The sequence below is a fragment of the Somniosus microcephalus genome, chromosome 3 (assembly GCF_052327205.1).
Source record: "Somniosus microcephalus isolate GS21.2 chromosome 3, FLI_Smic_1.0, whole genome shotgun sequence".
Taxonomy (NCBI): domain Eukaryota; kingdom Metazoa; phylum Chordata; class Chondrichthyes; order Squaliformes; family Somniosidae; genus Somniosus; species Somniosus microcephalus.
Window position 1 is genome coordinate 91,397,486 of NC_140989.1, and position 25,244 is coordinate 91,422,729.

The 25,244-nt window shown below is 49.2% G+C and overlaps 1 pseudogene; it reads right to left on the reverse strand.

Moving 5' to 3' along the window:
• Positions 1-444: 444 nt before the first annotated feature.
• Positions 445-24,812, reverse strand: LOC147121197 (uncharacterized; annotated as a pseudogene).
• Between the last annotated feature and the right edge of the window lie 432 nt (positions 24,813-25,244).

Here is a 25,244-nt window from a genome sequence, read left to right on the forward strand (position 1 = left end):
CTTTCTGTTCCAGGGAGATCTCTAAATCATCCTGAGAGGAAGGAATTAACCTGGAGTACAGACTGTTAGTGTTTGACAGCTTCAAACAGCTGTCAAACACTGATATTTCATCTGTCAAAAGGTCTTGACAGAAGAAATTTCAATCGGTGACGTCACCTGTTGCCGGGTGGCCCTTAATTGGCCTGCTGAGCCAGCTGGGCATGCTCAACAAGGTCAATCAAGTCTAAATCACGTGGGTTGGCTAGAACTCGATGGAGACGGGACTACAACCCCAAAAGTTGTAGTCCCGCCTCCTACCCGACTCCTCAATGAAAATCCAGCCCAATGTGTACAAAATTAAACTAATCACCCTTGTGCATTCCCTTTTAGTGCCTATCTTCTTTGTGCCTATGCCTCTCTAGTGCTCCTACGAGGTGATTCCCCAGCATGATTGGTGGAAGGCTGCTAACCTACAATTGAGAAGATTGCAAATGGCCTTGCAGGGTAACCTCGAGCAGCTCTGGGCCTAGAGGGCCCAGCTTCAGAATGCACCATTTCGGCCTGGGCTACAGCAGTCTGGGCTGGCTGGTTGACAGGCAACTGCAAGGGTACTGGTGGAGTGGCAGGTGTGGAAGCACAAATGCTGTCATCGAGAGAGAGGACAGCAGGTTCCTGTTCCATGGAGCCACTGCCACTCTCCCGGGGCAATCCTAGTAAACTGTTGGAGAACAGATTGATGGACTGCTGTGATACCCCCGAAGCCCCTTTGAACAGAGGTATCCAGAGCCATGATGGCAGCAGTCTGGGCTTCCACTGCAGCACTCAGACATTTGATGGAAGCTGTTTGTGCTGCAATGGAAGTTGTGATAATGGCCATCAGACGCTACATCATGGTGGGTTCCACAGGTGTGTTGATGGAGGTGAACACCTGTTCCCTGTTGGAAAGGATGGGCTCCAAGCTCTGTGCAAAGCCCTGAGCCAAGTTGGTGCTCCTCGACATTGTGCGCAGGCTTTCTGGCAGGCTTTCCTGTGCACCAAGCATTTGTGTGTGTACACACATCAGCCTTCTTCTGTAGCCTAGGCCATCAAAGTCCTCAGCTGTCTCCTCTGCAGCAGAACTAGTGTGCGACCTTGCCCTCCGGCAAGCTGGCACCTGCGCTATCCTTTCATCCCACCCTGGCTCCTGTGCACTTGTGCCCAGTGTCTCACCACATGCAAATCCCTCCTCTATCCTAACCTCTAAAATACAAGTAGTGCCAGTCTCTGAGCTGGTGGCTGTGAGTGTAATATTGAGTGACAGTGTCTCGTCATCTTCACAGCCTTCTTCCTCTTCCTCCTCTGACTGGGAAGGTTGCAGTTCTTAGGTATCTGAAATAAAAAAGGGACAAGTGTTGGGTTGTGGTGAGGGGAGAAGAGAAAGTAAGAAGTGCATGCTTATACCATCTGCAGCTTGTGATTGGAAGAGATTGTGGGATAAGGAAGAAGTGGGAAGAGAGAAGGAGGGTTAGGTATGCAGTTACCCTCATCATCGATTCCTCCAGCACCACCAGTGGCCATGGACTCAGCAATACCCCTTCCCTATAATGGCAGCACTGTCTCCTCCATGGAGGTTAAAACATGCAGGCACGCTTGTCCCCCTCCAGTTCTTTGCTGCTGCTTCCTGTTATGCACCACCTTCTAATGCAAGAAAGAGGGAAGTGTGTCAGTGAGTGTCCTGCAATATGTTTGGGTGGTGTGGCTGTCATGGTTGAACAGTTGCCAGTGTGTGCAAGCTGTGAGTTGTGGTTGAGAGGCCTGCAACAGTGCTAAGTGTGTGAGGGTGAGGAAAAGCAAATGAATGTTAGGTTTGAGTCCTGTTTGATGGAGCTAATTGGTAAGTATGTGATGGAGGTGTACTGAATTGAGCAGTGGATGAGGCTGGTGGTGCAGTTGGTATGATGCACCATTTGATGATTGAACTCACTCACCTTGACAACTCATGTCAGATTGTTAAACTTCTTCCTGCATTGCATCGATGAACTACACTCCTGGCATTCACCTCCGCCGTTATTTCTTCCCACTGCCTCCTGAGCACATGTCGGTGGATACAGGATGTCTCTCCTTCTCTTCATGTCTTGCACAAAGACCTCCAGTGCATTGTCAGAAAACCGTGGGGCTCACTCTCTCGCATGTTCAGCCATTCCTCAAAGTATCATAGCACAAATTCACTTTTCAAAGGACTCTCACCACTTCATGCAGCCACAATACACCGCCCCTTTAAGAAGTGCAGGCTGCCTTTAAGGAGCGCTAGCTACTTGCAATATTGGGCCCCCTGCTGAGGCATACAGCCAATGAACAGCGCGGGTTATGTTGGCTGCATGCAGCAATCATTTAAAACAGGAGGCAGCATGAATTTAAGGTGCTGCCTGCATCACAATGAACGGGTGCGGGTTAATCGCATACCGCGATCCCCCTGCCCGTTTTCAGGGGTTATCCTATTTAACCCCCTATATTTGCTGTCAGTGTAGATATGTCAGGGTTGGGGAGCCACGGGGCCGCGTAGATACGGGGACGTGCCCTCCGGGCAAGGTAGGTTCTGGACCCAAGTGCAGAAACCAGGCTAAAGGCAGGTATACAATCTTAAGGAACAGTACTTTATTCATTACTTAACTAGATTCACACATAACTAGATTCATACAAGAACACAACAGCATACATAAGAACTCGAGACAGGAAACCACATAACACATAGAACTCGAGAGAAGAACACTGTCATAGAACTCGAGACAAGTTACAAAACAGCTAGTCAAGAATAGGGACTCAGGACAGCTTCCATGAGGCATCATACTTGTCCATAATGAGCTGGGATAAGCTTACCACAAGCGCAACCAGCTTGCCGAGACGTGACTCGAGACAAGCTATCACGAGGGGCTGCCGCAGGGGTAACAGGCTTCTCAAGAGCTCAAGACAAGCACCAGCATGGCAACACGCCAGTCCAGACCTTATCAAGACTAAAAACAACAAGAACACAAAGTTAGTTACATCTTAAATACAAAGCTCAAGAATACATCTTAAATACAGAACTCGAGAGAACCATGGCACCCAGCTAGTTAAAGCCAGGAGCCACAGAACGGTGGCTAGTCCCCAGATTCCCCGGTTAGGACTGAGCAAGGAATGAAGCAACCACAGAACTTATATACCAAGAAAACCAGGTGCAACCCATGAACAGCTAACAGGCCGTTAAGCATAAACACAGGAGGCTAGGAAACAATTAACAAAGGCCTAGCAAACAAACAAGTGAAGGTGCCATCTAGAGGTTACAGAATGAACTGACTGGCACCCTCACAAGATATGGCTGGTAACCCAGACTACTTCAGCAGTTCTGTCACTTTAGCTATTTTAGTTCTGCTTCCTTACACTTTTGGGTTTTGATATGAAGTCCAGTCATTTAATTTGAATTGATTGACAGGGAAATTCCTCGGATCTGCTCCCCTTGCTGGCATTACTTTGACGGAAGTGCAACAAAAACCCCTTTTACACATGGAAACAGGGTTTTCCATCACATTTCCGGTGAAGTAATGTCGGCGAATGGTGAGCAGATCCAAGGAATTTCCCAGCCACTATGACAGCTTAAGCAGCTTCACTGAGAGGAAGATTGTGGGCCTCTCCTATCTTCGGGTTGAGGATGCGAGCTGGATGCAGGATGAACACTCCTGTGCCGACGGTCCTAGAATAGGTCTGTGGTTGGGTTGTTTGGGGGTGGAATAGGGAGTAATGAATCGTCGGGTTCCTTTGGAGGAGGTAAAATACATTTAATTTTTTTTTGTGCAAACATCAAGGACACATGAGGGCAGATGCTAGTATTAATTTATTCTCAATTCAAGATGATGTCAAGCAAGAAGTAAGAGAAGATCCAAGCAGGGCAAAATAAATTTTCCAGAAAGGTGCAGAGCACCGAAGCAATAAAGTTCTTTTTGAGGACGAGACAAGCTTTCAAAGGAGGGCGATTTAACTATTCCCTCTAAACATCACGGGGACCCAAGGGCTCATGAAGACTTTAACGCAGGGACAGAAAAGAACAGATGCTCCTCCACAAAGCTGCAGAACTCAGGGCAAAGATCGTTTTAACAGATTTTTGCTGTGGAGTTGGGGGGTGGCGCACTGACGCTACGATTTATTTTTTCTCGATGGCAGTGGGGACGCCAGAGCTCACAAACACCTCCAGAAAGAAATTTACGCTGCGCAGAAGTACAGGCCAGAAGGAAAACAATGTTTTTTTTTTTTTAAACTGAACGATACACATATAAATTTAGGAATTTTGAAAATACCCCTAAGCTGGAATTGTTTGCAGAGGATCCCTCAGTTTTGGATAAATCCAATTAGACCCACTCCCCTGTTCTTTCCACATAACACTGCAATTTTTTCCTTTGCAAGTATATATCCAATTCCCCTGTGCAATAAATATCATGATGCAACTCAGAAGCACCTGTGACACTTGGAGCCTGATTTTATTTAAATGAGGGATATCCCCATAATGAGTTTGGAACTCCAGATACTCAAAGCCCATACAAAATGAGCACTGCACGGAATTCTGATTCTTTCTCCCAGTTAGGATCTTTCTATTAAAGGCGTATTGCTATTTTGCTGATTTCTGTACTATATTGCTATTATCTGAGCTTACTGGCAAACTTCGTTCATCTATTACTTGTACTTGTTTCCTCAGTGAACAGTCATTAAAAGGAGCTACGGGTATCCCTCTGGACATTCCTTTCTAGCAAACTCTGAATGAAGAGAAGAAGGATCATTGCAGGCATGCCAGACTGCTGTGTTTGCCCCTCAAGAGATCAATGAGGACCAGTCGGCCCAAGTGCCTGATAAACTTTGCACCAAATTCAGTGGGAGCAACATTTTTCTACTTTTTGAAGGCCTTGTACAGAACATGTGTGAATCCTAAACATTTGTTAATTGTAGTTAATAATATTGGAGTGGATCCCACCACAAAATTATTTTTTTTTCACATTTCATTCCATCAGCGCTGGTCACCCATTTAAAATGGGCGCTGTTCAGATTTCCTGCCCTGGCCTTTAGAAGTTTAATTTGTAAAGGTGTAATTAACAGTTTAGTTCAGCGGTTAAAGCTTTATTGTGCTTTTTATACAGCTCTATCTGTGTTAACTGTAGTGTACTTGCCACTGGTGTTTTCTCTGCATTTATGCAGTACAAGGCTTCTTTGGCCAATATTTTTTCCCATAGCACTGTTGTTGACAGCAGCTGCTTCAGTAGCAGCAACCAGTGTTCAGCATGGGAATTCCACTGAGCATTCCAATGGCAATCATGGAATTGGAGGGGGAAGAGGTGTTCATGCAAAGGTAACATCAGGCACCTGGTGTCTACTTGGCCTCATCCCAGGGGCTGGGTTTTCAGACCTACTTTGGGATGTCTGAAGGGACTTGCCTTGGCCAAAATAACAACAGAAAATGCTGGAAAAACTCAGCAGGCCAGGCAACATCCATGGAGAGAGAAATAGGGTCAACATTTCAGGTCGAAGTCCTTCGTCAGGACTGAGAAAAAACACAGGAAATGAAACAGATTAAAAGGCCAGTTTGGGGGCTGGGAAATGCGGATGAAAGAAAAAAAGAGAAGTGAAGAGACATTAAGAGGTATTCAAAATTAGACAAGATGGTGATAGGACTAGTGGAGAGACAAAAGACGACTCTAGATAGGTGTGAAATGCACTGGCAGAATGAGAGACAGCTGCCATGTGGGAGAGAAAAAAAGGGGGAAGGGCACAAAACAAAGGTGTGGATAAAAAATAAATGTAAAAATGTAATAGGGGCCGAGGTTATGATCTGAAATTGTTGAACTCGATATTGAGTCCGGAAGGCTGTAAAGTGCCTAATCGGAAGATGAGGTGCTGTTGCTCGAGCTTACGCTGGGTTTCCATGGAACAATGCAAGAGGCCGAGGACGGTGAAGTCTGAGTGGGAACAGGGCGGTGAATTAAAATGACAGGCGACCAGAAGCTCGGGGTCACCCTTACGGACTGAACGGAGGTGTTCCGCAAAGCGGTCAACCAATCTGCGTTTGGTCTCCCCAATGTAGAGGAGACCACATCGTGAGCAGCGAATACAGTATACTAGATTGCAAGAAGTACAAGTAAATTGCTGTTTCACCTGGAAGGGGTGTTTGGGGCCCTGGCCCTGAAGGGGGGAGGCACAAGGGCAGGTGTTGCATCTCCTGCGCTTGCACGGGAAGGTGCTGGGCGAAGGGGAAGGGGTGCTGGGGGTGATAGAGGAGTGGACTAGGGTGTCTCGGAGGGAGCGGTCCCTACGGAATGCTGAAAGGGGAGGGGAGGGGAAGATGCGTTTGGTGGTGGGATCATGTTGGAGGTGGCGGAAATGGCGGAGGATGATCCATTGCATGTGGAAGCTGGTGGGGTGAAAGGTGAGGACAAGGGGAACCCTATCATGGTTCCGAGAGGGAGGGGCAGGGGTGATGGCAGAAGTGCGGGAGATAGAACGGACACGGTCAAGGGCTGTGTCAATCACGGTAGAGGGGAATCCTCGGTTGAGGAAAAAGGAAGACATGTCGGAAGCACTGGTGTGGAAGGTGACATCGTCGGAGCAGATGCAGCGGAGACGGAGAAACTGGGAGAATGGATTAGAGTCCTTACAGGAGGTGGGGTGGGAGGAAGTGTAGTCCAGGTAGCTGTGGGAGTCAGTGGGCCTGTAGTGAATGTTGGTCAATAACCTATCCCCAGAGATGGAGATGGAGAAGTTGAGGAAGGGAAGGGAAGAATCAGATATGGACCATGTGAAGGTGAGGGAAGGGTGGAAATTGGAGGCAAAGTGAATGAAATTGTCTAGTTCAGGGCGAGAGTAGGAAACAGCACCGATACAGTGTAAGATTCACAAAATTGAACATTGTCCTATAATGGTCTATTGGCAGAAGAGGCCTTAATTTTTAAAGACTGTTTTAAAAGAAGCCCAGAAGAAGGGGCATACAAAATGGCCACCACACCCCGTGACTAGCTTTTTGGACACTTTAAAATGGTTCCTGCAGTCCCCAGACAGCCTTTGTGGATTCAGCCCACAGTAAGTTCTGGAAGGCCGTTTCGGAGAAAACGAAACCAGACAGAACCCCATACATATGGATTGGATGCAGATCCAGTCAGATCGGCCTGTAGATAAAGGCCATCTAACTGTTTACCCAGACAAAGGGAAACAGTTTTATATTCATAAGGGGAGCATCAAAGACCCATTAAAGACATCAAGAAGACGTTCAAAACAATACAAGGACATTCCAGATCAGAGATGGCCATCACCGGCCATCCCGAAAGCAGTTTAAATATAATAACTACCCTGTTGTGATACAAGCCCGCCAAAAGTTAAACAAAGACTAACCTTGATTTGGCAGGAGATAAAGGCTTCTTTGAGAAGTATAACTGGAGTCCCGGGGTAGCCATCGGTAGCTTTTGCAGCTTTTGCTTTTGCTTTGTGCAGCTTTTTGGAGCTTGGAGCTTTTACAGCTTTTGTTAGCCAGCGTGTTCTTTTAAGGGCCGTGGAGGAACTTCGATGCGGAGACCAAGAAGATGATTCGAGTCTACGTCCCGCCCCGGGGTAACCATCGGGAGATCATCAACAAACCCCGGGCCGTTGACGAGACAAAGGACAGCAGCCCTACAGAAGAAATCTAGCTGAAAATTGTAATCAGCTAGGCTCTGCGAAGAGACCTCTTTAACCATGGTCAAACAGGTGGTCGCCGTCCCCGCCGACATCCAGGCTTGCCAGTGTCCAGCCTGTCCATGACCTTCACCTCGAGGAAGAAGAGAGAGTGTCGCAGCCTGCAGCGTTGACCACGTGGAGACAGGACGCCTGAAAGGATCAAAACGCAGACCTGTTTCAAAACTCTATACTTTCCAACTGGATTGGTGAGCATGTTTCTGGCCCCTCACAATCTGATCTAGATAAGCTTAGGGGGTGGGCATTTAAGGGGTAATTTTAACAATGAGTTGTTGTCCCTCGATGTTCCGTGTGCTTCCCCATTTTATGATGACTTTTGTAAAGTATAATATGCCTGTATTTATCTCAGTTAGTAATGTATTATGAATTTGTTTTTCCCTCCCATATACCTTTTATTGACTTGCATTTGATTTGTTTTTCTCTATGCAATAAAATTTCATTTCGTTTCCATTAAACGTGGCCTATCGAGTATTCTCTACATTGTAGTTCCTGCATCAAAGTCCAGTGTCTAGAACCTAAGGGGCGAGTGGGTCGAACCACTCAAGGTTTTACTGTGCAAGAGAGAGAGGCCTCTAGAGAGAGAAACCTCTGCGGTCAAAAACCCCTTACAGAGAATGGCGACCGCGGCAGGACACTGGCAGCAGGATTGTAATGTATTAGACCCAGGTTTGAATGGACAAAATGTTATGGATGAGAGGATAGCGGATTATGTTTTTGGCAAGGTAAATCTCACTAAGCAGTGGATTTCCGATCTCTTATGGGATGGGCGTCTGGTAGATGCAGCCATCAGGTGGACAGAGAGCAAAGAACATAAAAAGTCAGTGGAAAAGGCAGTGTGGCTGATGTGCTACAAGAAACAAGTCCAGATTTTGGACAGAGTCATTGCAGCACAGGCAGCCAAGATCACTGCCCAGGAAGCAGAAATAGAGGAAAAGGCCATGGGTGGGGAAAAACTCATCACAGCGCTTTACACACTGAATCAGGAATGCCAAGTTGTAGCCAGCCAACACCAGGCTAGAATAGAGTACCTGGAATGCCAGGTTACTGAGGCAAAGATCCATGAAACGAGGATACGGGAGAAAAACGCCCGCCTCGCACAACAGCTAAGAGCGCAGGAGGAGAGAGTAGTAGAGGTGAAGGCAGCTTACAAGCTGGCCCTTGAGCACGGGTTTGAGAGTGCCGACCATGGTCCCTGCCAGAAGACCATAGAGGACCTGAGAATGGCCTTGGTTAAGGCAAAAGGCATGGTATGCCTCGTAAGCCCAAAAGCAAGTCACATTGACTTTTTGCAGGAATCCAAACATCCGATTCCTTGTGAAGTAGTTGTGGCACCAGCCACTGAGCCCTCAGCCCCGCCAAGCTATGGTGAGGCTTGGCCTGAAGGGGGGGTGGTGAAAGAAAGGGTAACCGAGGTGGAGCAGGAGGAGGAACAAACCCTGGTAGTAAAGCCGGAACCGGCACCAATGTGTCCTACTCGGCACCAGAGGTTCAGTGCCACCGCCGCAAATGGCGATGTGGGACCCCACATGAACCAGCTCGTGGTGCCCCATGGTGCCCAACAACTCAGAGCAATGATAAGCCACCTCCCAAAGCTCTCCGAGAAGGGAGATCCCTCAGTCCATTTCAGGGAGGTAGAGGAGACAGCCGCCATCAATGATTGTGATGATCTTGAACAGGCAAAGATGCTGCTCTTCTCCCTGGATAGCACAATCCTTCAGTGCCTCTCAGACGGGAGTAAGAGGGGACAGACAGGGTATGTGGAACTCAGGGACGAGGTCTTGGAGGTTCTGGGAGTGGACGACGGTAATCCGTTCCTCCGCGTGGAAGGGACTGTGCAGCTAACTGGAGAACTCCTGCGGGTTTTCGCAGAAAGGCTGTGGCCAGTGTATCGGCGCAGTTGTCCGAGCATGCCGGAACAGGCCGCAATGACCGCCGAACAGTGGGTTCATTGGCTCCATTGTCTGGTTGCTAACAGCTTGCCCCAGATACGGACCCTAGCCAAATCTTGGTTTGACCCCCAAGGTCCCGGTATCACGGAGGAGACCGTGCTCCGACAGCTTAACATTGCGTACAAGAACTGTAGAAGTCAGGAGGCACCTCCCTCTAAGGGAAAAGTGCATGAGGCAAAACCCGCAGCCCCAAGCAAGAAGGAGTGGCGTCAGGAGGGGAATCGCCCTGCCCAAGCCAAGCTCAATTGTTACGGGTGTGGGAAGGATGGACATTGGCGCAGGGACTGAAAAAATCCGTGGAAGGATAATAAGGGAAGATCTCCCGCAGCCCAAGCCCAAGCCCAGACCGCCGCCCCAGAAAAGGGAATCGGTGCAGCTATGGATCCCGCTGCAATAGAGTCACTTATAGAGGCAATGCGGTCTCTTATGATCACGCAGGGGAGGGTAGCAGTCACCACCGGTCCTGTCGCTCTCGCAACCCCGACCGTTTCACCCCAATGACTAGAGCCAGTGCAGCTCGTTGACAAGGCCAGACGGGAACCGGTACAAGACCCACCGGTCCCCACCACTTGCGTAGTGGAGATGCCCCGACGCACTAAATGGTTTCGCATAAATCAGTGCAAACTGTTTAAGCCGGGTGCAAAAGAGCCAACAACCGAGGCCAGGTCTGAGGGTAAAGATCCTCAGCCTGAGGCGTGCAATAAGTCACAGACCATACAGGCTGGAACTGCAGCCTGCTTGAAGAGAGAAGCTGCCCCGCCCACCTGGGAGGCTTCCCCAATGGCCTGGGACTCGGACGAGGAGGAGCCCGAAGACCAAGGCCCTCCTCCTGATCTGAACGCCATCGGGGGGGAGCCCGAACAGCTAGGCTCTGCCTCTGACATGATTCTGGAGGAGGTGGAGTCGGAGGACGGAGATCCCGCCCTCGACTCAGGCATAGGGGAGGTAGAACTTGGGGGCGGAGATTCTCCACCTGTAGGGACAGGTAGGGAGAAGTCGTCTGCCACAGACCCAAATCCCAAAGGGGCGGAGCCTGAGGGAAGGGAGCCGAAGCCGGCAGTCGTGGAGGAGCCACAGGTTGTGAGGGCTAAAGTCCCAAACACAGGTCCACTCGCTAAGGGAGCCTCGCCCAAGGCACCCTCTCGCAGGTCGTCTCGGATGCCTCAGCCAAGAAAACCCTGGCCAGATTCCCCCTACGTCAGCAGACACCGACTTGGAAAATCCCTAGAAAAACGCAGTCCCCAATTGGCAGAAAAAGGCTGCGAGGGACCCAAGCTACAGGTCAGTGCAGCCCCACCACAGGGAGCAGTGAGCTGCAGTCCAAACAGGGATTAGGCAAGCCGCCCGGGGGCAGGCGGCGCTGTACATAAGTTTAGTTAAGTTTAAGTTTAAGGTGTGTAATTTTAAGATGATAGTGTGATAAGTAATAGTTTTGGAATCTGCCCAGCATGTGTGTTGTTTTGGATCGAGGTCGAAAGGCCTGATCATGCCTTCACCTAGGCGAGAATCTCTCGGGAGCCTGGCTGTATCGTTTAATTTGTTACAGGAACAAAAAGGATAATGACGGGGGTTCTCATCGCGTTCGCGGTGATTGGGTGTAGCCTGGCCTACCGGGGCTACACCAAGGACTCCATCGTGTATGGCTGTTCCGGGGACACAGCCCCCATCGCGACTGATGGGTCGGGCGCGCGTGACGTTGAGGAGACAGCCACCTATTTCCACGAAGGGAGATGGCCAGGATGGCTGGGATCGAACTCTACAGAATACTCCAGCCAGTCGGGTTTTAAGTACAGAGAGACTTCTCTAATGTGTCCCAGGGTGAGGATCATCGCGCCCAGAGTCAGCGTTACCGTCGGGAAGAAGATTTGTTTGAACTGTACGGTACATGTTCCTTTGGACCGATGGTGGTGGCTCAGGAAGCTGAGTAAGACCATGAAGAACTCCACGGTCGAGTGGGAGAGACTGGGTAACAATACCCATCGGACTATTACGGGGACTCATAGGGGGTTGAGTGTCTGTTGGGACAAATGGTGGGAACCAGATGAAGGGATTTACATCTGTATGTGGGGTTCAGAACGCGTCTGCCCCACAGGCGTCTCCATCTTTTTCCAAAGACAGTGGCAGGATGCTGGGAAAGGAATGAGGTGGGATGTCAGCACACGGGCGTGCGGAGTCCCATACTCTCAGATCCCGGTGAATGCCACTGAACTCATCACCCGCCCCCACAAGCCCCTGCCCACGATTCCGGTAGCCAAGGCCCGCAAGGAAGGGTGCCCCACCACTACCAAAGGACCCGGGAACGGATTGGCATTAGTGCCCACAGGTCAGGTGCTGTACCAAGGAGTGCACTACGTGGTGGCGTCGGTGATTTTAAACCTCACCGAGGTGCGATTGCCAGAGTGGTGCCCCGAGGAAACGGAGCAATTTTACCAGGTCCTGTTAACAAACATGTTCAGACAGTTTTATGAATTCGACTTTGCTGATGTAGACAGAGCCAGATTGTACACCACACCACATGAGGTTTTGGACAGGGTAGGGATACAAAGAAGGGGTACAGTAAATGATATTTTTACAGCTTTTAACACAGGGACTTCCGTCATCAACACTCTGGATGACGTGGAGCTGCAGACTCAGATTAATGATTTAAAAGGGCGGTTAAGAAAGATACTGACGGATGAGAATAAGGTAGTGGGTTCTGAGTTACATGAGGACCAGGCCATGACACTACACTTAAAGGAAATTATAGTGGAGCTGGAGAAACACGCTAAAACGGTAAATTTTCTCATCAGGGAGGATCGGAATGCATCCGACAAGGTTTGGTCCCCTCCTGGATCAGAAACAAGCACCTCGCAGCCCTCCACCCTTTTGAGAACGCATTGAGTCCGTGCCAGCTCAGACTAGCTTCAGAGGCCTACCCAGTCCCAGTGGACTGTGGGAGGTCTAATCATACCATTATGGGTATAGTGGTAAGAATGCCGGTAATGGGAAAAACAGCTAAACCCGCCCCGGTATACAGGGTGGAGAACATTGGAGTCATTCGAGGGGGTGCACACATTAGCTACACAGCAGTCCCACCTTACGTCATTCGATGGGAGCATGCAATGACGGGTACCGACCTCTCGGGGTGCCAGAGCCGGGGAGCACACATCATCCTGTGTCCCCAGCACTTGAATGCCTATTCGAAACCACAGTGCGGGTTCAAAACTACTGGCGCGAAGCCTATAAATTGCACCATGGAGGCAATGGCACAAGGCCATGTGCCCCCGCAGGTGGCATATATAGGAGGTGGGACATACTGTGTCACCACTGCAGCGCCCCACTACCAACATGGACAGCACGGCTGGTGTCCGGTCAGTGACAGCAGTTTCTGCTTCAAACCCAAGGCAGAAGTTCAAGTGGCCCAAGAGCGAATTGTCCCCATTCCTGAACCTTCCACTGTTCACATCACTGTTAAGGAAAATTTCACCGATCTGCAACGATTCGTTGCACATTTTGGGTATATCATTCCCCCTCTCCCTGAACACCTCACCAAGATACTAAAAGCCGTTGCCGTTTCACAGAAACATTTCTACACACTGGAGCAGAAGACATTAGAAATAGGGGCAGACATATTAGATATAGTGACCCCACAATGGTGGGATCTGTTCACTAATATAGAAGTCCCTTCTTGGATTAGGATAGCCTCCCACATCCTTGCAGTGTGTCAGGTTTTTATTGTGATCTATTTACTGTTTGTACACTGTAAAAAGGTCAGACATTCGCAGAAGTATGAGAACAGGGGAGAATGGCGGGAGCATTATGTGCGGGTAGATGAAGAGACACCCGTTTAGATTTTTGCTGCTGTGTATAAAGTTAAAGTTTCCCTCCCTCCTCCATGTTTGATGGTTGTTCATGTATAATTTTGTGTGTACTTTATTTTTTATTATTGAAGCTCATTAAGTGAGTTGTTGTTAATAAAAGATAATATGTACGAACCAGGTGGTGTAGGGGTATTAGGCCCCCCTCCACGCCTGGAAATGAGTGTGTCAGATTTTAAATCCAATGTATTGCCATCTATAGATGCTTAATGTACACTGTAGGTTTTCTGAAATGGGAAATACATGTGTCGTGGGATCATAGATAGGTAATTACAGGGGATGGTTTGATTGTGGAGAGTCAGAAAATTTTGCTCACCCAAAATTATGATACTTCAAGCAAGTTATAGTATCATCAGGGGGGACTGTAAGATTCGCAAAATTGAACATTGTCCTATAAGGGTCTATTGGCAGAAGAGTCCTTAATTTTTAAAGATTGTTTTAAAATAAGCCCAGAAAAAGGGGCATACAAAATGGCCACCAGACCCCGTGACTAGCTTTTTGGACACTTTAAAATGGTTCCTGCAGTCCCCAGACAGCCTTTGTGGATTCAGCCTGTAGGGGGGCATCTTTTAACTGGTTTAAGGTCATTTACCTGGTCTTGCAGCCTTTGCCTGCACTGTGACCAATTCCAATAAACCAATTTTCAAACAGCGGATTCGAATCGCTACCCCACCTTCCAGTTCTGACTGAAGGACTTATAATTAATGATATTGGGCCAGAAATTAGGATCAGGTGCTTGCCGCGCGTGTAAGCCCCCGATCTGCACTCACCTTGCGCGCTGACATCTGAAGCCCGGGCCTGCTTGCATTTCCTGTCACAGGCCCGGTTCAGATGTCAGCGCGATGTGTTTACCTGATCCAGCGGCGTAGTTAGTGCGATGTGCCAGCTGGGATCAGGTGAGCACTCTGCAGCCAATCAGGGGAGGGGAAATTCATTCATGAGTTTGATAGTAAAGACTGTCACGCTCATGAAAAGTACAGGCGCCCAAAAGACTACTTTAACATTAATTAAAATTTAAAAAAACACCCCAATAATTAAATAAACTATAAATAACTTTTAACAGCTATTTAAAACAATTAATAAATTTTTTTTTTTTTTTAATTTTCACGAATTCGGGTCTAAAAATAAACTTACCTGACTGTAAAGTCCTTAAAAACAATGAAGCTGTGGAAAAAATGTAATAATTTTAAATATTAGACCACTTACCTTCAAGAATCCACTGCTTACGCCTCCTTTTTTCAGTCCCTTGCACACGCGCAAACCTGTCTAAATGAAGGAAGTTCAACGCGTGCGCGCAGAGTCCTGCGCGCACGCGTTGGACCTCTTAACCCCTTATTTCGATGGAGAGGAAATGCCGGTTTTCCGCGCATGCGCTGTGCATGCTGGAATCTGGCACTTCCAATGGGCCCACGCGTGAGTACACCGTCCGTACTCACGCATTGGAACCGGAATTACTGGCCCCATTAAAACGGACACGTGGTTTGGATGAGAGAAAAAATCAAGTTTTATTAACTAAATGAACTACAATCAAATTATAAACTATACCACACGGACACAGTAATTACAGTAAAATTGCTTAAATGGGGGAATGCAGACGGTAAAAATGAAGGATTAAATGGCTACAATGTTAATTAAACAACCTTAGCAATATTCCCTTAATTCACCATCCCCTAACTCCTTACTAGCTTGCTTTGCTGAGGAGCCAGAAGCTCTGCTCACATGTGGTCCAGCGAAGTGAGAGAGAGAGAGAGAGAGAGAGAGAGAAGCTCACCTGTGATCCCAGGAAGTAAAAACAGAGTGATAGCTTCTCAGGAGCTATCTTATATACCTGGTGAGCCCCCTGCTGTTTGCCTGTCCGGAAAATTTGCGCCCAAAAAGTTCCAATGCACAAAAGAAACGCTGTGATTGGCTAATTCAAAGTGGTTGGAATCGGTTAATGTGTCTGCACTGTGGGGCCGAAATGTTCCCGCCCACATCCGGAGCTCACCTGGGCTAAAACAAAAGGGAATCCAACTGCCGTATTGTCCAATAATGGTTGATTCAAAAACCCATTCATTGCTTAAACTGTTACATACAAAGTCCGTTCCATGGTTTCAGTTTCTCATTGTCTGTGAGTGCTTTGAATGGCTGTGTAAACAGAAGCAGTTACAATCCTAGCCAAGCTGTTCCAGTACAGCTACAACACTGGCATCTACCCGGCAATGTGGAAAATTGCCCAAGTATGTCCTGTCTACAAAAAGCAGGACAAATCCAACCCGGCCAATTACCATCCCATCAGTCTACACTCAATCATCAACAAAGTGATGGAAGGTGTCATCGACAGTGCTATCAAGCGGCACTTACTCAGCAATAACCTGCTAACTGATGCCCAGTTTGGGTTCCGCCAGGACCACTCAGCTCCTGACCTCATTACAGCCTTGGTCCAAACATGGACAAAAGAGCTGAACTCAAGAGGTGAGGTGAGAGTGACTGCCCTTGACATCAAGGCAGCATTTGATCGAGTGTGGCATCAAGGAGCCCTAGCAAAACTGAAGTCAATGGGAATCAAGAGGAAAACTCTCCATTGGTTGGAATCATACCTAGCACAAAGGAAGTTGGCTGTGGTTGTTGGAGGTCATTCATCTCAATCACATGACATCACTGCAGGAGTTCCTCAGGGCAGTGTCCTAGGCCCAACCATCTTCAGCTGTTTCATCAATGACCTTCCCTCCATCATAAGGTCAGAAGTGGGGGTGTTCGCTGATGATTGCACACTGTTCAGCACCATTCGAGACTCGTCAGATACTGACGCAGTCCGTGTCCATATGCAGCAAGACCTGGACAACATTCAGACTTGGGCTGACAAGTGGCAAGTAACATTTGCACCACACAAGTGCCAGGCAATGACCATTTCCAACAAGCGAGACTCTAACCATCTCCCCTTGACATTCAATGGCATTACCATCACTGAATCCCCCACTATCAACATCCTGGGGGTTACCATTGATCAGAAACTGAACGTGACCAGCCATATAAATACTGTGGCTACAAGAGCAGGCCAGAGGCTGGGAATTCTGCAGCGAGTGTCTCACCTCCTGACTCCCCAAAGCCTTTCCACCATCTACAAGGCACAAGTCAGGAGTGTGATGGAATACCCTTCACTTGCCTGGATGAGTGCATCTCCAACAACACTCAAGAAGTTCGACACCATTCAGGATAAAGCAGCCAACTTGATTGGCACTCCATCCACCACCTTCAACATTGACACCCTCCACCACCGGCGCACTGTGGCTGCAGTGTGTACCATCTACAAGATGCACTGCAGCAACTCGCCAAAGCTCCTTCAACAGCACCTTCCAAACCCGCGACCTCTACCACTTAGAAGGACAAGGGCAGCAGGTGCATGGGAACATCACCACCTACAAGTTGCCCTCCAAGCCACACACCATCCTGACTTGGACCTGTATCGCCGTTCCTTCACTGCCGCTGGGCCAAAATCCTGGAACTCCCTTCCTAACAGCATTGTGGGTGTACCTACACCAAATGGACTGCAGCGGTTCAAGAAGGCGGCTCACCACCATCTTCTCAAGCGCAATTAGGGATGGGCACTAAATGCAGGCCTAGCCAGCGATGCCCACATCCCATCAATGAATTTTTAAAAAAAAATTTAAATCAATTGTCCTGCGGTTGGTCTCAAGTGGGCTAATCTCTTAAGTAAATAAGCAACTTCAAGTGCTGAGAGGGAAACTCCCTGGTTTGATTGACAGGTCTGACTGCCACTGTATCCTCCCATTTTTTCACACAGGCAACTCGAGCTGCTTGCTGCTCTTTTTGCCATGCTTTCTGTGGCCATTTTAAAACCTTTTGTCATTGCCCAAATTCCAGGGAACGATTGTATATTAATAAAAGCACTGTCTTAAGGTGTGTGAATATTTTCCACAGAGCTCCACGACTCCCGTGTTGTCCACGTTCTTTCCATCTCAGAGCAGTCTTTTGCGGTTCTAGGCACATTTTAAAACATTGTAGACAAGTCACATCACCCAATTCTTCGTCCACGATGTGGAACAGTAATTACAATCTTCAGAGAAAATAGGGGAAATTTTGCGAAACCCCTACAAGCCCACAGTAAGTTCTGGAAGGCCGTTTCGGGGAAAATGAAACCAGACAGAACCCCATACATATGGATTGGATGCAGATCCAGTCAGATCGGCCTGTAGATAAAGGCCATCTAACTGTTTACCCAGACAAAGGGAAACAGTTTAATATTCATAAGGGGAGCATCAAAGACCCATTAAAGACATCAAGAAGACATTCAAAACAATACAAGGTCATTCCAGACCAGAGATGGCCATCCCGAAAGCATTTTAAATATAATAACTACCCTGTTGTGATACAAGCCTGCCAAAAGTTAAACAAAGACTAACCTTGATTTGGCGGGAGATAAAGGCTTCTTTGAGAAGTATAACTGGAGTCCCGGGGTAGCCATTGATAGCTTTTATAGCTTTTGCTTTTGCTTTGTGCAGCTTTTTGGAGCTTGGAGCTTTTACAGCTTTTGGTAGCCAACGTGTTCTTTTAAGAGCCGTGGAGGAACGTCGATGCGGAGACCAAGAAGGTGATTCGAGTCTGTGTCCCGCCCCGGGGTAACCATCGGGAGATCATTGACAAACCCCGGGCCGTTGACGAGACAAAGGACAGCAGCCCTACAGAAGAAATCTAGCTGAAAATTGTAATCAGCTAGGCTCTGCGAAGAGACCTCTTTAACTATGGTCAAACAGGTGGTCGCCGTCCCCGCCGATGTCCAGGCTTGTCAGTGTCCAGCCTGTCCGTGACCTTCACCTCGAGGAAGAAGAGAGAGTGTCGCAGCCCGCAGCATTGACCACGTGGAGACAGGACGCCTGAAAGGGTCAAAACGCAGACCTGTTTCAAAACTCTATACTTTCCAACTGGATTGGTGAGCATGTTTCTGGCCCCTCACAATCTGATCTAGATAGGCTTAGGGGGTGGGCATTTAAGGGGTAATTTTAACAATGAGTTGTTGTCCCTTGATGTTCCGTGTGCTTCCCCATTTCATGATGACTTTTGTAAAGTATAATATGCCTGTATCTATCTCAGTTAGTAATGTATTATGAATTTGTTTTTCCCTCCCATGTACCTTTTATTGACTTGCATTTGATTTGTTTTTCTCTATACAATAAAATTTCATTTTGTTTCCATTAAACGTGGCCTATCGAGTATTCTCTACATTGTAGTTCCTGCATCAAAGTCCAGTGTCTAGAACCTAAGGGGCGAGTGGGTCAAACCACTCAAGGTTTTACTGTGCAAGAGAGAGAGGCCTCTAGAGAGAGAAACCTCTGCGATCAAAAACCCCTTACAACAGTCATCAATGTACCGGAAAAAAAGAGGTGAGGGAGGGGACCTGGGTAGGACTGGAACAAGGAGTGTTCCACATATCCCACGAAAAGGCAGGCATAGCTAGGACCCATGCGGGTACCCATAGCAACACCTTTAATTTGGACGAAATGAGAGGAGTCAAAGGAGAAGTTGTTCAATGTGAGAACAAGTTCAGCCAGGCGGAGGAGGGTGGTGGTGAATGGGGACTGGTTGGGCCTCTGTTCAAGGAAGAAGCGGAGCGCCTTCAGGCCATCCTGGTGGGGGATGGAGGTGTACAGGGATTGTACGTCCATGGTGAAAAGGAGGCGGTTGGGGCCAGGAAACTGGAAACTGTTAAAGTGGCGAAGGGCGTCAGAAGAGTTGCGGATGTAGGTGGGAAGAGACTGGACAAGGGGAGAAAAGATAGAGTCGAGATAGGAAGAGATAAGTTCCGTGGGGCAAGAACAGGCTGAAACGATGGGTCTACCAGAGTAGTCCTGTTTGTGAATCTTGGGAAGGAGGTAGAAGCGGGCTGTGCGGGGTTGGGGAACTATGAGGTTGGTGGCCGCAGGGGGAAGATCTCCAGAGGAGGTGAGGTCAGTGACAGTCTTGGAAACGGTGGTTTGATGTTCGGTAGTGGGGTCATGGTCCAGGTGGAGGTAGGAGGAGGTGTCGGAGAGTTGGCGTTCAGCTTCCGCTAGGTAGAGGTCGGTTCACCAAACAACAACAGCACCACCTTTGTCGACAGGTTTAATGACAATGTCGGGGTTGGATCTGAGAGAATGGAGTGCTGCAAGTTCAGAGGGAGGTAGGTTGGAGTGAGTGAGGGGAGCAGAGAAATGGAGACGGCCGATGTCACGGCGGCAGTTAGCAAGGAAACAACTAGAGAGGGTAAGAGGCCAGGTAGAACGAGAATTCTGAAAGGAGGAGAAAGTGTCAGCCTTTGCCATCTGTGCTTCACGAGGGAGTGCGTCTGGAGATTCCTCAAGCCTAGCCTCCAGAGAAGATCTTCCACGGGGACAGTCCTGTGTATCATTGTGGAGGCTACCACAGCATTTGCATTTTTACATGACAGGATCCTATCAAGCCACCGCTGGTGGCATTTGTCATATTAGGTGGCCTTCAGTCTATCAATACATAAATCAGCTGACAGAACCTTTATTTTCCAGGGGGCCAGAAGTTTTACCAGATGGCATGCTTTCCAAAAGTGTCTGGCCTTATTGGTGGAGTAGCAGCTCCTTAAGAGCTGTGGTGCTCAGCGTTCCCCACTCCTTCCATTCATTGCATCTCTTGCACTCATGGAAAATGTGCTAGGAGCACATTCAAATGATTACACTGAGCTGTCCTCACTGAATCCGGTGAGGTCAGCTCCCCTCTCCATCTGCGCAATGGGCTTTACCCAGTACTTAAAGGGGGAGGTTCATTGATACGGCAGCACCTCATTCTCAGCATTGCTGGCTGTGCTGCTGCCTCAGCAAGAAGAAGCACAACAAGGAGAAGGAGCCGGAGGACTGAAGCAGATGTGCTCATGGCAGATCCACCTCAGTCAGGTGGTCAGGGTGAGTGAATGCTTCAACAAATGCTACATACCACCATCTGTACCACAAGCTTCGCACGCTGCCAAAGCACCACACCTCCAGCGCTCACCCACCAACAATCTCCACCTACCAACACTCACACCCACATCTCACCCTTGCACACAATGACAGCTATTCAATTATGGCAGGCACAAGGGTCATTAGTTATTAGAATGAATGTGATGTGTGATATGTTTATGCATAAATTTATTAATGGAGTTTGCAATATTTTGTGGTCTCTCTCATTTCACCTTTGCACCCAGGAGGACGGTGTGATATGGCATGACACAGGGATGGTATGATGGGCATGTGTTGAGCAAAAGGGAGCTGGGGTTTAAGTCATCATGATGAGAGCCCTGATGTCTCTCCTCATCCCTCTGTGCACATGTTCCCGTATTTCTGGCTGCTTACACTCCCTCCGCCGTAAATCCTGGAGGGCGAGGTGGCACCAGTACAGCCCCCATTAATGTTGCTAAGTGTAGCAGTTTCAATCTTTGAACAATAAATGTACCCACTTTGCACTTGCCAGAAGACTGCTGATAAAAAAGAAGCTTGAAATTACTCATGCAAACTCATCCACTAACTGAAACTGACAAGAGACCACTGAAACTAACCTGCCCTGATAGCTGCGAGTGATTAATGTGGATGCCTTTAAATAACGTCCCTGGAGCCGGCGTCCTGCAGCTGTGCACCTGCTCTCCCTGTCACTGTCTGGTCGAGGCACAAAGGTAAGGGTCCATAATAAATATGGCAGATTGGGCGCCCAGTGAGCGTTGCACATCATGATCTGCCTGGCATTAAAATCCCCTCATACCGGCGGCACAACAGGGGGTCCAGATTTGCCCTGCGCCACCAGATTCATCTCGCCCCGATGCTACTGCATCAGTGCCCCATTAGCGCCCTCTGCAGGCGCTAACAGGAGGCGCTAACCATCTGAATTTTCCCCCCTTTATGTATGAGTCCTTGGCCTCGATTTTAACTGACCCGTGGAGTTGGGATTGGAGGTGTGCGGAGGGTTAAAGTCCTGAATTCGGGGGTCCCGACACCATCCTGCCCCCAACCCGCCTCCATGTAAGTTTCAATGGAGGCGGGTACCCGCCCCGCACTAGGACCCGCCTACCCGAGGCGGGAAGGGATTAGTGACAATTACCTGTTAATAGGCAGTTTTTAGCCTAATCCCTATTTTAAACCTTGAAGTGTGGGATTCCCGATGGCTCCAAACCACGCCAAGTTAGAGGAGTCGGGCCATCGGGTTGAAGGACTTGGAGGGGTCGAGATGTCGGTGTTCAGGTGAGTGATGGGTGCATGAGTGCAAAGGTAAGTATGTTTGGTGTGTCTAAAGTGTGTAAAGAAGTTTAAATTACCTGTACTTACATTTTTAGCCTTCCTTCCTCTAGGTTTCGGGTGTCAATGGGGATCCAATGATTGACACCAGGTGATTACCAGCCCACCGAAATAACTATAAATATAGGCGACCGAGAGAGGAAATCAGGCCGTTAGGAGTGAAGGCTTCCCCGGGGTGGCTACAGCCTAACACCTTGGTCAAGTTTAGCCTCTGAGGTGGCTGACGGCCTAACACCTCCAACAGCTCGAGGGATGATCCAACAGAAGTGACCGCTGCAGTAGATTGCAGGAATCCACCCAATCTGAGTCCACCATACTGCCTCCCCGCCCGTCCGGTCATGGCATTCCGATTCAGGAGTCATAGATCACTCTCTACTGTCAGGGGTTGTATTTCTATTATACTCAGCTTAAACCATATGTAATACCTGATTATGCTTTAAAACTGTAGCTCTTTAATAAAAGCCTTGCAACTGCTTAAACCCTTTGGGTAATTTTGTGTGGCCTGTGATCCTAATCTTACAGGTGGTCACAGAACTCTGCCATCTCCTGCAACCAGACTTCCAGCCTCAGACCAGGGTGACCACAGCTCTCCCAGTGGCAGTCAAGTTCACCGTGGCCCTCAATTTCTTTGCCAGCGGATCCTTCCAGTCTGCAGCAGGAGACATAGCTAATATCTCACAGTTCACCATCCATCACTGCATCCGGAAGGTCACAGGGGCTCTCTACATTAGGAGAAAAGACTACATTGGCTTCCCCATCACCAGAGAGAAGCAGGACGAGCATGCATGTGGCTTTGCCAGGATAGTGGGATTCCCGATGGTACAAGGCGCCATTGACTGCACCCATGTGGCTTTGCAGGCACGGCATAACAATCCTGAGATCTTCCATAACTGCAAAGGCTACCACTCACTTAATGTGCAGTTGGTGTGCGACCACACACAGCAAATCCTCACCGTCAATGCCCGCTATCCTGGCAGCATCCATGATGCCTTTAACCTGCGCCAAACCGGTGTGCCAGCACTCTTCCAGCCAATACATCAAGCTCAAGGGTGGCTGCTCGGAGACAAGGGCTATCCGCTCTCCACCTGACTCATGACTCCACTCCACAATCCCAACACTCCTGCCCAGCACTCATATAATGAGAGCCATGCTGCCACCAGGAACACCATCGAGCAGACCATCGGCCAACTGAAGCAATGGTTCCACTGCCTTGAGCACTCAGGAAGAGGCCTCCAGTACTTGGCTGAGCGGGTGTCCCATTTCATGGTGGTCTGCTGCATGCTCCACAACTTGGCCATCATGAACGTGCAGCCCTTGCCAACACAGGCTTCGGGACCACCTCAGGAGGAGGAAGAGGGAGACGAGGAGGAGGAGGAACAGGAGCGAGGGAGGAGGCAGCCACTCAATCGGCCTTCCGGAAGGGCGGTCCATGACCAGCTCATCAGACTCCACTTCGAATGAATGAAACCCCAGATCCCCATTGCTCACCAAATCCCCATCATACCATCTGTCACAGGCCATTTCACAGCGCAAAGATGAAATGAACGACACCGCAAAAGAATCCAAACAGAATTAATACATTTATCTATACACATGTAACATCAATACTTTCAACTAATCACCCTTGTGCAATCCCTTAGTGCCTGTCGTTCGTGTGCCTTTTCCTAGTCTAGTGCTTCTACGCAGTGCGCCCCCAGTGGCTGCAGCAGGGCTGGTGGAAGGCTGCTGACTTTCAATGGGGGAGACTGCAGATGGCTTTGTACGACGACCTCAGCCAGCTCTGGGCCTGGAGGGCCCAGCTGTAGACTGCACCACCTCAGCATGGGCGGCAGCAGTCTGGGCTGGCTGGATGACAGGCAGTGGCAAGGACAATGGCGGAGTGGCAGTGGTGGGAGCAGGAATGCTGTCTTCCTGAGAGAGGACAGCGGGTTCCTGCTCCACTGATCCACTGCCACTCCCCCAGGGCAGTACCTCAGCATCCCTAGCAATCGGTTGGAGCACAGATTGCTGGTCTGCTGCGACACCGTGATAGCCCCAGTCGACAGTGGTAGACCCAGTCATGATGGCAGCAGTCAGAGTTTGGGTGGCATCATGGTCAGACTGCATGAGAGCAGTCTGAGCTTCTGCTGCAGCACTAAGACGTTGGGTCACTTCCGCCTGTGCTGCAATGGAAACTGCGACATCGCTCATCATGCGCGCCATCACATCTGGGTCGCTACGGTCTCTCTGGGAGTCTACCATCATTTGCAGACTGTAAATCCTGGGCTCCATGCTCTGCGCAGAGCCTTGTGCAATGTTGGAGGCGGACTCCTCCATGCTCCATAGACATTGCTGAGAGGCTCTCTGGCAGCCTTAACATTGCACCTATAATTTCCGTGTGCATGCCCATCACCCTTCTTCTAAAGGCCTCCCCATCGAGGTCCTCATCGGAGTCCTATGCCGCAGAAATCGAGCGCGAACTCACCCTCTGGGGAGCTGGCCCCTGAGCTACCCTCTCCCCCTGGCCTTGCTGCAGCCCACTCGTGCCCGGTGCCTCAACCTGTGCAGATCCCGCTACTACACTAGCCTCTAGAGAACATGTAGTGCCGGTATCTGAGCTGGTGTCTGCGGGTGAGACATGCGGTGATGCGGTGTCTTCTTCCTCCTCTTCTCCCGCCTCGCACTCTGCGGTGCTCTCAGGGACAGGCTGCTCAGGTGCTTGCTGATTATTTGAAAGCAGAAAGGCACAAGAGCCGGGTTAAGGTGAGGGGAGCAGGGCAGGAAGGCAGAAATACAGCTTGAGTAGCTTGAAAGTGCAAAATGATTGTGGGCTGAGGGGGAAGTGGGATGTGAGAAGGAGTAGGCATGAACATACTGTTGTTGTCCCCAAGGGAGTCAACGTCACCGGTGGCCATGGTGGCCACGGTGCCCACGGTGCCCACAGTGCCCACGAGCTGACGCCCAATGATCTGCAGCACTTGACTCTCCAGGTCACTCACATGTTCAATGTGGGCTTGGCCCTCGCCTGTCTTCTCCTGCTCCCTCTGGTTGTGAGCCATCTTGACCTGCAAGAGAAAGGAAAGTGTGTGAGTGTGGAGCAATGTGTTTCAGTGATGTGCCTGCCATAGTTGAATAGCTGTTATTGTGTGACAAGGTGTGAGATGTGGGTGCGAGTGTTGCTAGGTAGAGATTGTTGGTGGGTGAGTGCTGGGGGTGTGGTGCTTTGGACAGTGTGTGAAGCTTGTGGTACAGATGGTGGTATGTAGCATTTGTTGAAGCTTTCACTCACCCTGACCACCCGAGTGAGATCGTTAAACTTCTTCCTGCACTGTGTGTGGGTCCTGGGGAACCACAGTGCTGCCCGAGACATGCTGCGCTACCTCCCTCCACATGGTGCAGAACACTTGTGGCGAGGGCCTCCTGCCAGTTGGCAGGTACAGGACCGCCCTCCTTCTCTCCACCATGAAAACCAATGCTTCCAAAGCGTCGTC